General features: G+C 30.3%; 1 long non-coding RNA gene across 1 annotated transcript in view; it reads left to right on the forward strand.

Moving 5' to 3' along the window:
- The window catches only part of LOC107516476, a 42988-nt gene that overhangs the window by 14421 nt on the left and 15995 nt on the right, over positions 1–12572 (forward strand). The gene's annotated exons all lie outside the window — the stretch shown is intronic.

Raw genomic sequence — 12572 nt, forward strand, 5'->3', positions numbered from 1 at the left:
AGGTATTTCCAAAGTACGATGCCATCGAACGCTGAAAAACCTTGGGGGCTGCTTGCCAAGACTGTAAACTCCATTTGTCACAGGGCCTGTGTAGTACAGAGTTTCTTCTAAATTTATCTTCTCCATTTGTTTTTGTTATAGAATTATAAACAATGTGATGTTAGACACATGAAACTGCTATATGTGTTGCTTCTTTTAGATCTGTCAGAAGCAGCTTTGTTTGATATCAACTGCACTATTAAAATTTTTGAGGACTCAGATTCATTAGATCCTAACATTTTGAGGGGTAGGGATGCTGCCTTGTTCTTCTCTTTGTGCTCTAAATTGCCCTGCTCAGTGGCTAGTACATACTAGGTGATATATACCATCCAGACTTGTAAACAAATGAATAAATGAAAGGAGAAATTATCGAATGAATTACTGACTAAAAATCAATTTAGAAGTATTTCTTCAATATTTTGTAAAATATGATATTGAGCAGATGTGTTAAATAGAACTATATGAAATTGTTGATATATTATTATTTTTGATCTACAAAAATTTATTATGGTTCAACTGAGTAGATGACTAGTTAGTAGTTTAGTTGTCTCTCCTCCTCCATTTATTGTATTCATATTAAATCATAATTTATTAGGCTCTTATTCAGGGCCAGTTACTTAGATGTTTTTTTCATATTATTTTATTTAAACTTTAAACTAATCTCATCATAAGCAGAATTCTAAAATGGCCTCTAAGACACCCACCCCGATGCACATTTTTGTACATTATCACTGGGATTATGATTCTCAGATTTTACTTTGATTATTAGATTATGTCAGATGGCACCATTGACTTTCAGAAAGGGGGATTATCTGGGTGGATTGGGTCTAACCACATGAACTCTTTAAATTTGGGTCTTTGAGGTCAATACAGAAGAAGTCAGAGTTTAGAAGCAAGAAAGGGATTTGAAGTGAGGGAGATGCCAGGTTGCTGGCTTTGCAGACAGAGGAACCACATGGGAAGGGATGGGGGCAACTTCTTGGTGTAAACAGTGGTCCCACACCCACACCTGGTAGAAAAAAGAGAGGCTTGGTTCAACGGCAAGACATGAATTCTGCAAATGTGCTCTATAAAGGACCCTGAACCACAGATTAGAAATGTAGAACCGCTGACACCTGAATTTCAGCCAGTGAGATTGTGAACAGAGAATTGAGTCATGTGTGAACTATAGAAACTGAGAGATTAAATTTGTGTTGTGTTTCATTACTTATTATGTTTTCAGTAGGTAACTGGTAACATGGCAGTAGAAACCTAGTCCATATCCTCTACACTCTCATTTTATTTTACAAAAGGAATGCAGACTCAGTATTAAGAACTAATTTTCTCAAGAATGGGCAGAAAAGATTTTAACAAAAAACTTTTGACTCAGTGGTTAATATCTTTTCTAAAATGCCTTAGTCTTTGTAAAGAAGTTTGGAAGAGGAAATGAGAGATCGAGAATTAAAGTTCTGTCAAGTCACTCATAAATTCCCATGTAGATAAGTCAGGCGGAGGGAAGTTCTCCTGTGGTTCTATTAAACTTTTTACATTTCTGGGTGTAAAAATCTCTTTACACATAAAGACCTCTGTGAACTCAATTTAGTGAGATCAAAAGACATTTGGCAGGAAAGAATCATATAGTGCTAGGAAAAATTAACTGTTTTTCTAAAGTGACACATGTATTTGTGGTAACTTCCAGGATTCATGGGATTCCTCTTTGTTTATTTCTTCCTTGCTTGAGAAAAGTGCCCAACATTTTATGTCATTTTTAAAAATAAATCACAGTATGTATATTCTATCACATGTTGGTATGTTTCCTATGGATCTCTAGGACTAAGAAAAGCAAAATATAGCAAAATGACCAAATAGGTTTTATATCTTATTCTTTAAACAATATGTGTGTGTGAGAGATATCATTCTGGCTTTGAAAACTACGCAATTTACTTAGAATTTTATTTTGTTTTTTAAAATAAATTAATTTCATTGTTTTCATTTTGGTATGTGTGTATCAAATTTTATATAGATTATATACTAAGAGAATTCCTAAGCAGATTTTTTTAAGTCATTCATAGATAGTCCCAATACCTAGTAATATTTTTACCGTTTTTATTAGCTTTATTCTAGATATCATTTTCATAGTTTTAAGTATATATGTAAGTAAAAAGGATATATAGGACAAAAATGGATATATTATAGCATTTTTTAAAATAAATAAAATAGAATTTTACTAGGGAGACAAGAAATTAAAGGTATGCTAAACTAGATAATTTCCTTATTACCCGACATATTAGTTCTAGAGCTCTCTGAAGCAGAAATGGGAAAACTTTTTCTGTAGAAAGCCAGATATTAAATATTTTTAATATTAAATATTAAAAGACTGTGGGCCACACATGGTCACATATCTTTCTCTGTGATAAATATTAATAATAAATATTACAAGTTTAAAACCATTTTTAGCTCCAGGACTGAACAAAACAGGCCATGAGCCACAATTAGCCTAAGATAAGAATATAATATTATGACAAACATTAAGAGATTAGTTTCTTAGTAAATTCCTCTATTAAGGTATACCATACTACAGAAGATACACAAATTATGAGAACACAGCTCTAATTTTTCTTTTTTTTTCACAAAGTGAATTCACTTGAGTAATAAACTGAACTGGAATAAAGTTACATACTTAGCAGCTCTGAAGTCCCCCATCAGCCTATGACAACCTTGGAGGTGTTGCTTTCATCTTTCTTTAACAAAGACTTACTTGTGGAGCTGCCAGGAGTGCAACTAGCAGATCGCCCTGAACTGCGTCCCCTTCAGGGTCAATGGCTGCTAGGGCCCCGCTCTTCTGTGGCAACCCTCAGTCAATAACTGAGCAGAGTGGGCTTACTAGGGCCTGAGCGCCTCTGACCATCTCCTTTATTTGGTAATCTTCTTGCAGAGCTTCCCATTTGATCGTCTGAGACTTTCTCAAATCCACACTCCACTCTGGCTTTTCTTGCTCAGTTCTGCTTCCTTCCACAGTTGTCAGAGCAGCTTAGGGCATACAGACTCACTCTCAATCATGCTTCCACCCTACTTATTATATTTCTCAGGTGTTACCTCTCAATAACCCTGTTGTACTCTTATCTCATCTCAACATCTGATTCTTGGAGGACTCAAACTGACACCTGTCCCCTTCCATCTCTTCCTCCACCCTGTCAAGCATAACCACTACCTTAGCTTCTACCACCCCAGGTAGTTTCAAACTTGATGTCATTGGAAACGTATGCTATATCATCTTTTGTAACTGGCCTTTTTGCTTAATATATTGTTTGTGAGATTGATCTTTCTCATTTTTATTTATTCTTGTTTTTAAATTTTCCATTGTATGTATAATTAGTTTTAATTTTTCCATATCACGATTTACCCATCCTACTGTAGATGAACAACAGGTATTTTCAGTTTGAGATTATTATATCATATCCATAAACATTGTTATGAATGTCTTTTGGTTAACATTTGATTCAAGTCTTTTGTTTGGGTTTATACCTAGGATCGTAATTGCTGGGTCACATGGTATGCATATGTTTAAGTTTAGCAGATTTTGTCAAATAAATTTCTAAAGTTTTTTTTTTTATGAATTTACACTCTAACCACCAGTTGATCTGTAAAAAGAGTTTTTTTTTTAATTTTAGCCATTCCAGTGGGTATAAAGATATATAATAGTTCATTTGCATATCATTGAAAACAAATGTACTTGAGTACCTTCTTTTATGTTTATTGGTATTTGGATGTTCTCTTTTGTAAAATGTCTTTAGGTATTTTTGCACATTTTCCATTCTATTGTATTCCATTATATACATTTTTCATATTGACTTTTTGATGTTCTTTATATACTTTGGATAGGAATTTTTGATGAATATATATAGTTCAAATGTATTTTATTGTTTTTACACTTCTAATACTGTCTATTGATGAAAAGTTCTTAATTATAAATTAGTTTAGTTTATTATTTTTTCTTTATGGTTAATACTTTTTGTGTCCTGTTCAAGAAATATTTGCCTATGCCAAAACCATGAAAATATTCTGTTTTCTTCCAAAAGCTTTATTGTTTTAACTTTAACATTCAGCTTTTGACTTTATTTTTGTGTATTGATTGAGGTAGTGCTCATTTTTTATATGAATATTCAGTTTACCCAGCACCATTTATTGAAAATACCATATTTTCTGCAATGCATTGAAAAGTCATCTAGATCATAAAAAAGATGATAATTTCTTTACTTTCAATTTAGTTTCACTGGTCTATTTTTTTCCTTGTACTGTTACCATAGTTTCTTAATTACTACAGCTTTATGCTATATCTTGACATCTAGTATTGTCACTTCTAGCTTTGTTTTCCCCCAAGAATGCTTCAGCTATACTTGGGCCTTTTTATTTTTACATAAATTTTATAATTAATCAATTTTTATTTAGTTTAAGTAAATTAAATCTGTAAATCAATTAGATGACAACTGACATTTTTATAGTACTGAATAGTCCAAGCCATGAATATGATATAGCCTTCCATATATTAAATCTTCCTTAATTCCTCTTAGTATTATTTTGAAATTTTTTTTTGGTTTGGAGGTCTTGTACATAATTTACTATATTTATTTCTAGATATTCATTAATTCAGATAATTTTTCTGTAGATTCTTTTGGTCTTTCTGTATAGTTAATCAGGTCGTCTATGAATAATTAGTTTTAATTTTTCCATATCAATACTTATAACTTGTATTTTTGTTTGTTTTTGTTTTATTTTGTTTTGTTTTACACTTAGGACTACTAATACAATAGGCATCCATATCTCGTTCTGAACCTTAAGAGAAAAACTTTAAGTAATATATTATTAAGTATGATGCATGGTAAATTTTTGTAGATTATTTCAAATATTAAGGGAGTTATTTTTTATGGTATACATGTTGAATTTTATAAATACTTTTCTGTATTTATTGATATTATACCATAATTTTTCTTCTTTTATTTATTAATTTATCTTCTAATGTTAAGCCAACTTTATATTCTAGAGTAAACTTCTTTTTAATACTAATATTTTGTTTACAATTTTTCCATCTATAAGTAGTCTATGAAAAAGCATAGTCTGACTTTTTTCTTTTAATTTCTTTTTCAGTTTTGGTGCAAAGATTATCTTGAACCCAGAAATCAATGTTCCTTTTTCCTAATTTCTGAAATAATTTTGGGAAACTATTTTTCTTAAAATAGTGGAAAAATTTAGTGGAGAAACTATCTGGATCTGGTACTTTCTTTGCATGGACATTTAAAACAATGGATTCACTTTCTTTAATAGATTAATAATTATTAAATTATCTATTTCTTTTTATATCAAAATTGGTAATTTGCTTCCCCAAGGAATTTGTTCATTTCAAATATATCATCAAATTTGTTGGTGTAAAGTTGTTTCATTATAGTCCATCCTTAATTTTTTATTATATCTAGGATCTGACTCTTGTCTATTTTTTATCAGTATTATCGATAATTTATGTTTTCTTTCCTTCCTTTTAGGGCATTCTTGCTAGGAGTTTATCAATTTAAAATAGGTTTTCTAAGAACTGACTTATGACTTTGTTGATTTTTCTCTACTATAATTATCTCCTCTATTTTATTGATATTTGCATTTCTAATTTCATTTTTCTTTTTTTCTACTTTATTGGGCTTTGATTTCCTGTTCTTTTTCTAACTTCTTAAGATGAAAAATTAGATATTGAGAGACTTTTTCTCTTTACTGATGTATTTAAAGTTATACATTTTTATGACTTTAGCTTTCTCCTACAAATTCTGATATTTTATAATTTAAAGTTTTCCTATTATCTAATTTCTTTCTTTTTTTTTTAACCCATAGGTTATTTATAAGCATGTTATTACAAGTGTTTGTAGCTTTTCTAGGAATATTGTTAGTCATTTCTAATTTAATACTGTTATAATAAGAAAACTTACTCTGAAATATTTTAGTTTTCTTGATATGTATTAAGAATTTTTTTCTTGACTCAGTATATGTTCAATCTTGATGAATATCCACTGTACGTTGGAAAAGAGTATATATCTTCCACTTGTTATGTTAAATGTTTATTAATGTCAAGCAAAGTAATAATGGCTAATAGTATTATTCAGATATTCTCTATTCTGTTTGGTTTTTTGACTTCCTGTTTTATCAATTACTAACAGAATTGTATAAAACTTTCAGCTATGAAACTGTGCTGGTCTATTTATTCTTTAGTTTTAACTTTTTTTTTTTCCTAGGCATTTTGAAATTCTGCTATTAGGTGCATATGCATTTGTAATTTTTTTTGTCTTCTCAATTATTTGACTCTTCTACCATGAAATATTTCCTTTATCTCTAGTAATATTCTAAAGTCTATTTTTTTGGTATTAATAAAGTCATGACAATTTGCTTATGCTTATTACTTTTATGGTATATGTATGTCTTCTTATTTATTTTACGTCAAAATGAATCATTTATAAAAAGCACATAGTTGAATCTTTTTACAGTCTGACAATCTCTTATTTTAAATGCAATTTTCAATCATTTTATATATAGTTCAATTAGTTCATTTAGTTGGACTTATGTCTGCCATTTTTGCTATATGAACTTTTCGAATGTCATTTACATGATCTTCTCTATCCTATTTACCATTTTATGTTTTAATCACATATGTTGTATTGTGTTGTTGTTGCTTTTAATGTGTTTTTTTCCCCTCTAAATGTATTTTTTTCTTATAATTTGTTTTAAAAGTTTGCTGGTCCAAACGTATCTCTTGATTTTGTATAATTTCACTTAGAAAGTTTGTGGTATTTTGGTTTTTTTTTTTTTTGGTCTTTATAATATACAATAACGTCTATAAAGAATTATTTTTATGACATCCTTTTCTATTTTCTTACATATTTACTCTTGTGATATGTGTCATTCATCTGCACTTTACTTATGTTTCAGTTTTTTTTATTGATCCTCTTTCCCGCCTAAGAGTTTCAGCTGATTTTATTGTTATTATTATTTTGAGTGAAGCTAAATTATTTGTTAAAAATTCATGTGGTTTGAAATGAAGATAGTGAAATGAGCCAGTAACTTTCTTCTTGAAATTTCTGTTGCAAGTGACTTACATAAATTTGTTATTTCTTTTTCTTTGGGGCCAATTTTCTTATAGTTGTAATTGTTGTTAGTGTTTAATAGGCTTATTGAAGAAGTCATTAGATCACAGCTCTATGTGTTTCTACCAAACAATCACTTTATTTTTTTTTCTCCTTGATCCTAGTTTACTTTGTAATGGCTCCTGGGCTAGCACGATGAACATAAAATTACCTGATCAACATAGTTTCTCCTTCAGCTTTACCTCCTTTTTTATTCTGTGATCTCAAACGATTTCTAACAGGATCTTATCCATTTTCTCATGTGATACACATATACCCGTAGTTCTGGTGTCTCCAATCAAGGGATATTTGTATAGTCCATTGGTGACAATGCTCCTTAATTAAAAAAAAAAAGTCCGAAAAAAAGGAGGTCAGATCTCATCTTTCTCTGCAGTTTGGTCCACATTTTATAATATTTTGAAAGCATGATTTGGGTTTCACATTTTCTACATTTTTAATATTTATTTTCCATTAATTTCAAAGAAAATGAATGAGAAAAAACTTTATTCTGCTATATTTAACTGGAAGTCCAGTACTTTTTGAAGCTTTTAGTTTATACTGTACCTTTTAGATAAAAGTGATAATGTCAAAGATTTCTGATACTTCCTTTCAGGTGTTTTAAAATTTCTTGAATCCTACAGTACCAATTTTTCTGCATCTTGAATAAAACCTTCAGCTCAAGCAATACTTATTAAAGGACATAGTGTCTTTGTGAGGTTAATATCATGGTTTTGAAGTAACTCAGGCCTGAATTAAAGTATCATATCTACCACATACCTGTTGTATAACTGCTTTCTCTAAATTTTAATTTTTCTTTCTGTAAATTGGTGATGAAAATACCTACCTATGGTGAATTTAAATGAGATAATGCAAAGAGAACAATTGGTGCATAGTTATTGCTGAATGAACAGTAACAATTATGATTATTATTTTAGATAAAGATATTTGAATCAAATTGGAGTATTAATTACTATGTAGCTTTACTGCAGAATTCCACCTTTCATAACCCTTGGGTAGAAACATATATGTAATTCTTCCCATACAAGTAAAATTATTTTGATGGACAAACATAAAAATGGTTAACAATGCTTACTATGTTCTAGGAGCTTGATATCTGAGGGTTGAGCTTACTGGGAAAAAAAAGGTTTGCTTATGGAAGTCTATGCCAGCTGGTAGTATGTTATCTTTTGTCGTGTCTATACCCTGACCTTTCAGCTTTATAACTTCCAAATGTTTATGTAATGAGAACTGCCCTTTTAAAAATTGACACAGTGATTAAAATTGAAAATGAGAGCCGAGACTCTTCTCTAATAAATAGTCTGGATCTGAGCATACATCTGTCCAGCAAAAATCTTCTAAGCAAGCAGACACACACTTCTTTGCTGTATTGAAAAAATAAAGGTGACATTTACAACATTCAATAATTTTCCTCTCCAACTGTTTATTTAATGGTGAGATTTAAGTTGGAAAATGCTATATTCACATTTCTACTACTCCTAAGCCATCTTTTAAATATTCAGCTTTTAGATGGATGCATCTTAAGCCTTGTTGACACAAATTTCTCATAATTTCCAATTTATAAGGAAACACACCTTCAAAAAAGAGAACTATAATCAATGCCAAACCCACCTTACTACAGCAGTTCATCTTGCTAACAGACCTGACAGTTCTGTCCAATATCCTATAACAGTTCCTCCTAACTGCTTTCCTCAATTCTATTCAGATATGAAGATATATATATATATATCTTCATATCTGAATAGAAATGATTTGTAGTTATTCAAAGTCATTTTTCTTAGTGATGGAATATAAATCCCCAAAGCATAACAGAATACCCATAGTATTTTCAACTTTATGCTATTCAAAGAACATAGACATTCAGAGGAAAGATTTAATAACAACAATGTTGTTATTCAAATACAATTGAAATCAAGTCAGGTGTGTACCAGACACAGTGATTTTAATTTTTCTTCTTCCTTACCTTGCTTTTCTCTACCTAAATTCTAGTCACAGTGGCCTTCTTCTTGTTCCTTGAGCATGCCAAGTTAGAGTCTTTTGACTATTTTAGGACCTTTACTGGTCTTTCTCCTTGGAGTACTATTCTTCATATTTTTATATGACTGATTCCTTTCCAATTCAAAAGTCATTTCTTCAAGAGGGCTTTCCTGATCATTTGCTCTTTAACCCAGTGCCCTGTTTTATTTTTTTCATAACACATAACACTGTATAAAATTAGAGGTGCTTCATGACTTACAGTGGGATTACGTCTCAGTAACCCCATGGTAAGTCGAAAATGTCATAGGTCAAAAATTTATTTAATACCTCTAACCAGACATCATAGCTTAGTCTAGTCTACCTTAAACATTCTCAGAACATTTAAATTAACCTACAACTTGACAATTATCTTGCATTTCATTTCAAGAATAACTGTCTCTCTCTTCTCACCAGAAGCAGGAAACACAGATGGGCATTTTGTAGACATGATAGGATGTGAAAACACAAAACATAATACCCCAAAAATGCTGGAAACAGTACACTGTAGAGTGGTGGTTATTTACCCTGATGATGACATGGCTGACTGGGAGTGGTGGCTCTCTGCCACTGCCCAGCATACGAGAGTATCATATCAAATATCTCTAGCCCTGGAAAAGATTAAAATTATTAATTTGAAGTACAATTTCTACTGAAAGCATATTGTTTTCACACCATTGTAAACTCAAAAAAATGTAAGTTTGAACCATTGTAAGTTGGGGACTGTCTGTATTTTATTTCTTTTTTAAATAAAAATATTCTCCCTCCACTAAATTGTAATCACATGATAGGCAGTACTTATATTTTTCACTATTCCCCCATGTGTAAAAAATTCCTTTAATATAGTAGGTGCTCAATAGATAATTATTGAATACATGAATGAATAAATACTATTTGCCAACCAGCTTTCAGCTCTTTTCTAAGATTTTTTGTTGAAGTTTGATTCCAACATCTTTTTTTTAAGCTGAGGTCTAAAGCTAATTACATGAAATCATGGTGACCATATTTAGTTCGTATGTGCTCTGCTTTCCAGGTAAATAGAAGATGGCTTTTTTATTTCAAAAGCCTTAATTTCCAAATTGTCTTATCACCAAGTCCTGTATCTGAATTTGAGGGATGCATCTAAATTTTACTCATTTGATAGAAAAAGAACATTGATGTCACTGGGTCAAATAAATGTGACTCTCTTTACTTTCAAATTATTCTAATCATCTCCCTCCTCTGGGAGAGAAACTGCTTATGGCATTGGAACATGCCAATTTAGAATATTCAAACACTTAAATAGTCATGTAATAATAATACCAAATACTAATACTAATACTAATAATAAATAATAATAATAGTTGTTCTATGATTCAGGAATCTACAAAAATCCTGAGAAAATAAGAAGGTCTCATCACTTTCTAATGTTCCTTATTATGAAGCATGACACAATTTGTGTGCTTCAAGAAAGAACACTGTTAAAAGTTGAAGAATGTAACATCTCAAAATCATCCAGTCCAATCTAGTGCTTGGATTCCCTGTATAAGATTTCTTTCAAGTGATTGTCTTGTGAGTCTGTCCCTGAATACCTCTATTAACAGGATTGCCATAATTATTTGAGACAGTAAATTCTACCTTTGTGCAGTTTTGTTTGTAAAAAAAAGTTCTCTAATGTTAAGTGGTTAAATATTTTTCTGAAATGTTCTTCAATTGGACCCATTTGAATTCTGTGGCAGATATTGGATAATTTTATTGCCAATACCAAAATAATTTTCCTGTTAAAATTTCTGTTGTGAAAACAACACAGGCTTATAATAAAAATTAAATAACATAAAAATATAAAATAAAAAGTATTTCTTCCTCACTCCGTCCCTTCAGCCCTACCCTTCAAAAGTAGCCATTGTAAAAGTTTTCTTGGAGATCCTCTGATAAAATTCTCACCTAAAAACACATATATCTACTGACATAGATATAAATTACACAGATTTTAAAGTACAAGTTGGAATGTAAAATGTGTTCTTTTCTGATCTGACTTACTTTTTAATTTTACAACTGATTTCTATTTCCCTATGAAAACATACAGATCTACTTCATTCTTTTTATTAGTTTCAAGGTACTCCATTGGAAAAATACTGCTTGATTTAAGTTTTCATGCATGTGTAAAATTATGTGTGGAACCAATCTTTCAAAAAGGATTTGTTGAGTCAATTTTTCATTTATTTCCAATCAAGAATTTTATTTTAAAAAATAATTAATCAGTAATTTGTTCTAAAATGACATAACACAATTACTTTTTTCCAAGTTTCATAGTAAGTCTCTCTTTGATAAAAAAAAGCACGAAAGTATGTTGTGCTGAGATTCGACCTTCTTTCATTTTTAGAAAAATAAGATGAAATTTTCAATATTGACCTGGTTAGTACCTTTAAACATAGAAAATGAGTGTATATGTATATACAAATATGTAAACTTCTAGAAATACACCCTCTTTTGCAATTCTTTTATAATATAATCTTCAAAAAAAATTTTAAATAACTTTAAACATACAAGAAAGTTACAAATATAGTGGAGAGTTCATACATAGTCTTCACTCAGATTCCCGTAATGTTAATGATTTCTAAAACGATAGTATAACAATAAAAACTGGGAAATTAAGATTTGTGTGCTACTATTAACTGGATTACAGACTTACTCAAATTTTAGTTTTTCCTTTATGTCCCTTTTTAGTTCCACAATCCAGTTAGGATTCCACATTACATTTAGTTGCTGTGTCTCCTTAATTTTCTCCAAACTGTGACAGTTCCTCAGTCTTTCCTTATCTTTTACAATTTGACACTTTTCATGAGTATTGGTCAGTTATTTTGTAGAAAATCTTTCAATTTGTTTTTGTCTGATGTTTTCTTATTATTAGAGGTTATGAATTTTGGCAAGAAAATAATATAAGTGATATGTCCTTTTCACTAAATTATAACAAGGAGAAATGATTTTCATCAGAATTAAAATAAGTGTTGTAAACATCAATCACATGACTAATGTGGTGTTTGCTAGGTTTCTCCAATGAGAGTTTACTCTTTTCCGTTTGTAACTGATAAATATCTTGAGGGAGATATTTCGAGATTCTTCAAATATTCTGTTTCTCCTCACACACTCATCCATTTCATTTTTCATCCTGTGTGGATCCTGCTTGCAGCAATTAGGACTGTGGTATTTCTCTAATGATAATTTAGTATTTCCCTCCATGCTACATTTATTAATTAGAATTCTTTTGTAAAAGAGAGCTGCTACTTTGTTTATTTACTTACTCAATTACTTATTTATATCAATATGGACTCATGGATATATATTTTATCCTGTAAGTTATAATTAAAGACAATCAGTATTTATTTT

Source organism: Rousettus aegyptiacus, unplaced genomic scaffold (genome assembly GCF_014176215.1).
Source record: "Rousettus aegyptiacus isolate mRouAeg1 unplaced genomic scaffold, mRouAeg1.p scaffold_m13_p_10, whole genome shotgun sequence".
NCBI classification, from domain to species: Eukaryota; Metazoa; Chordata; class Mammalia; order Chiroptera; family Pteropodidae; genus Rousettus; species Rousettus aegyptiacus.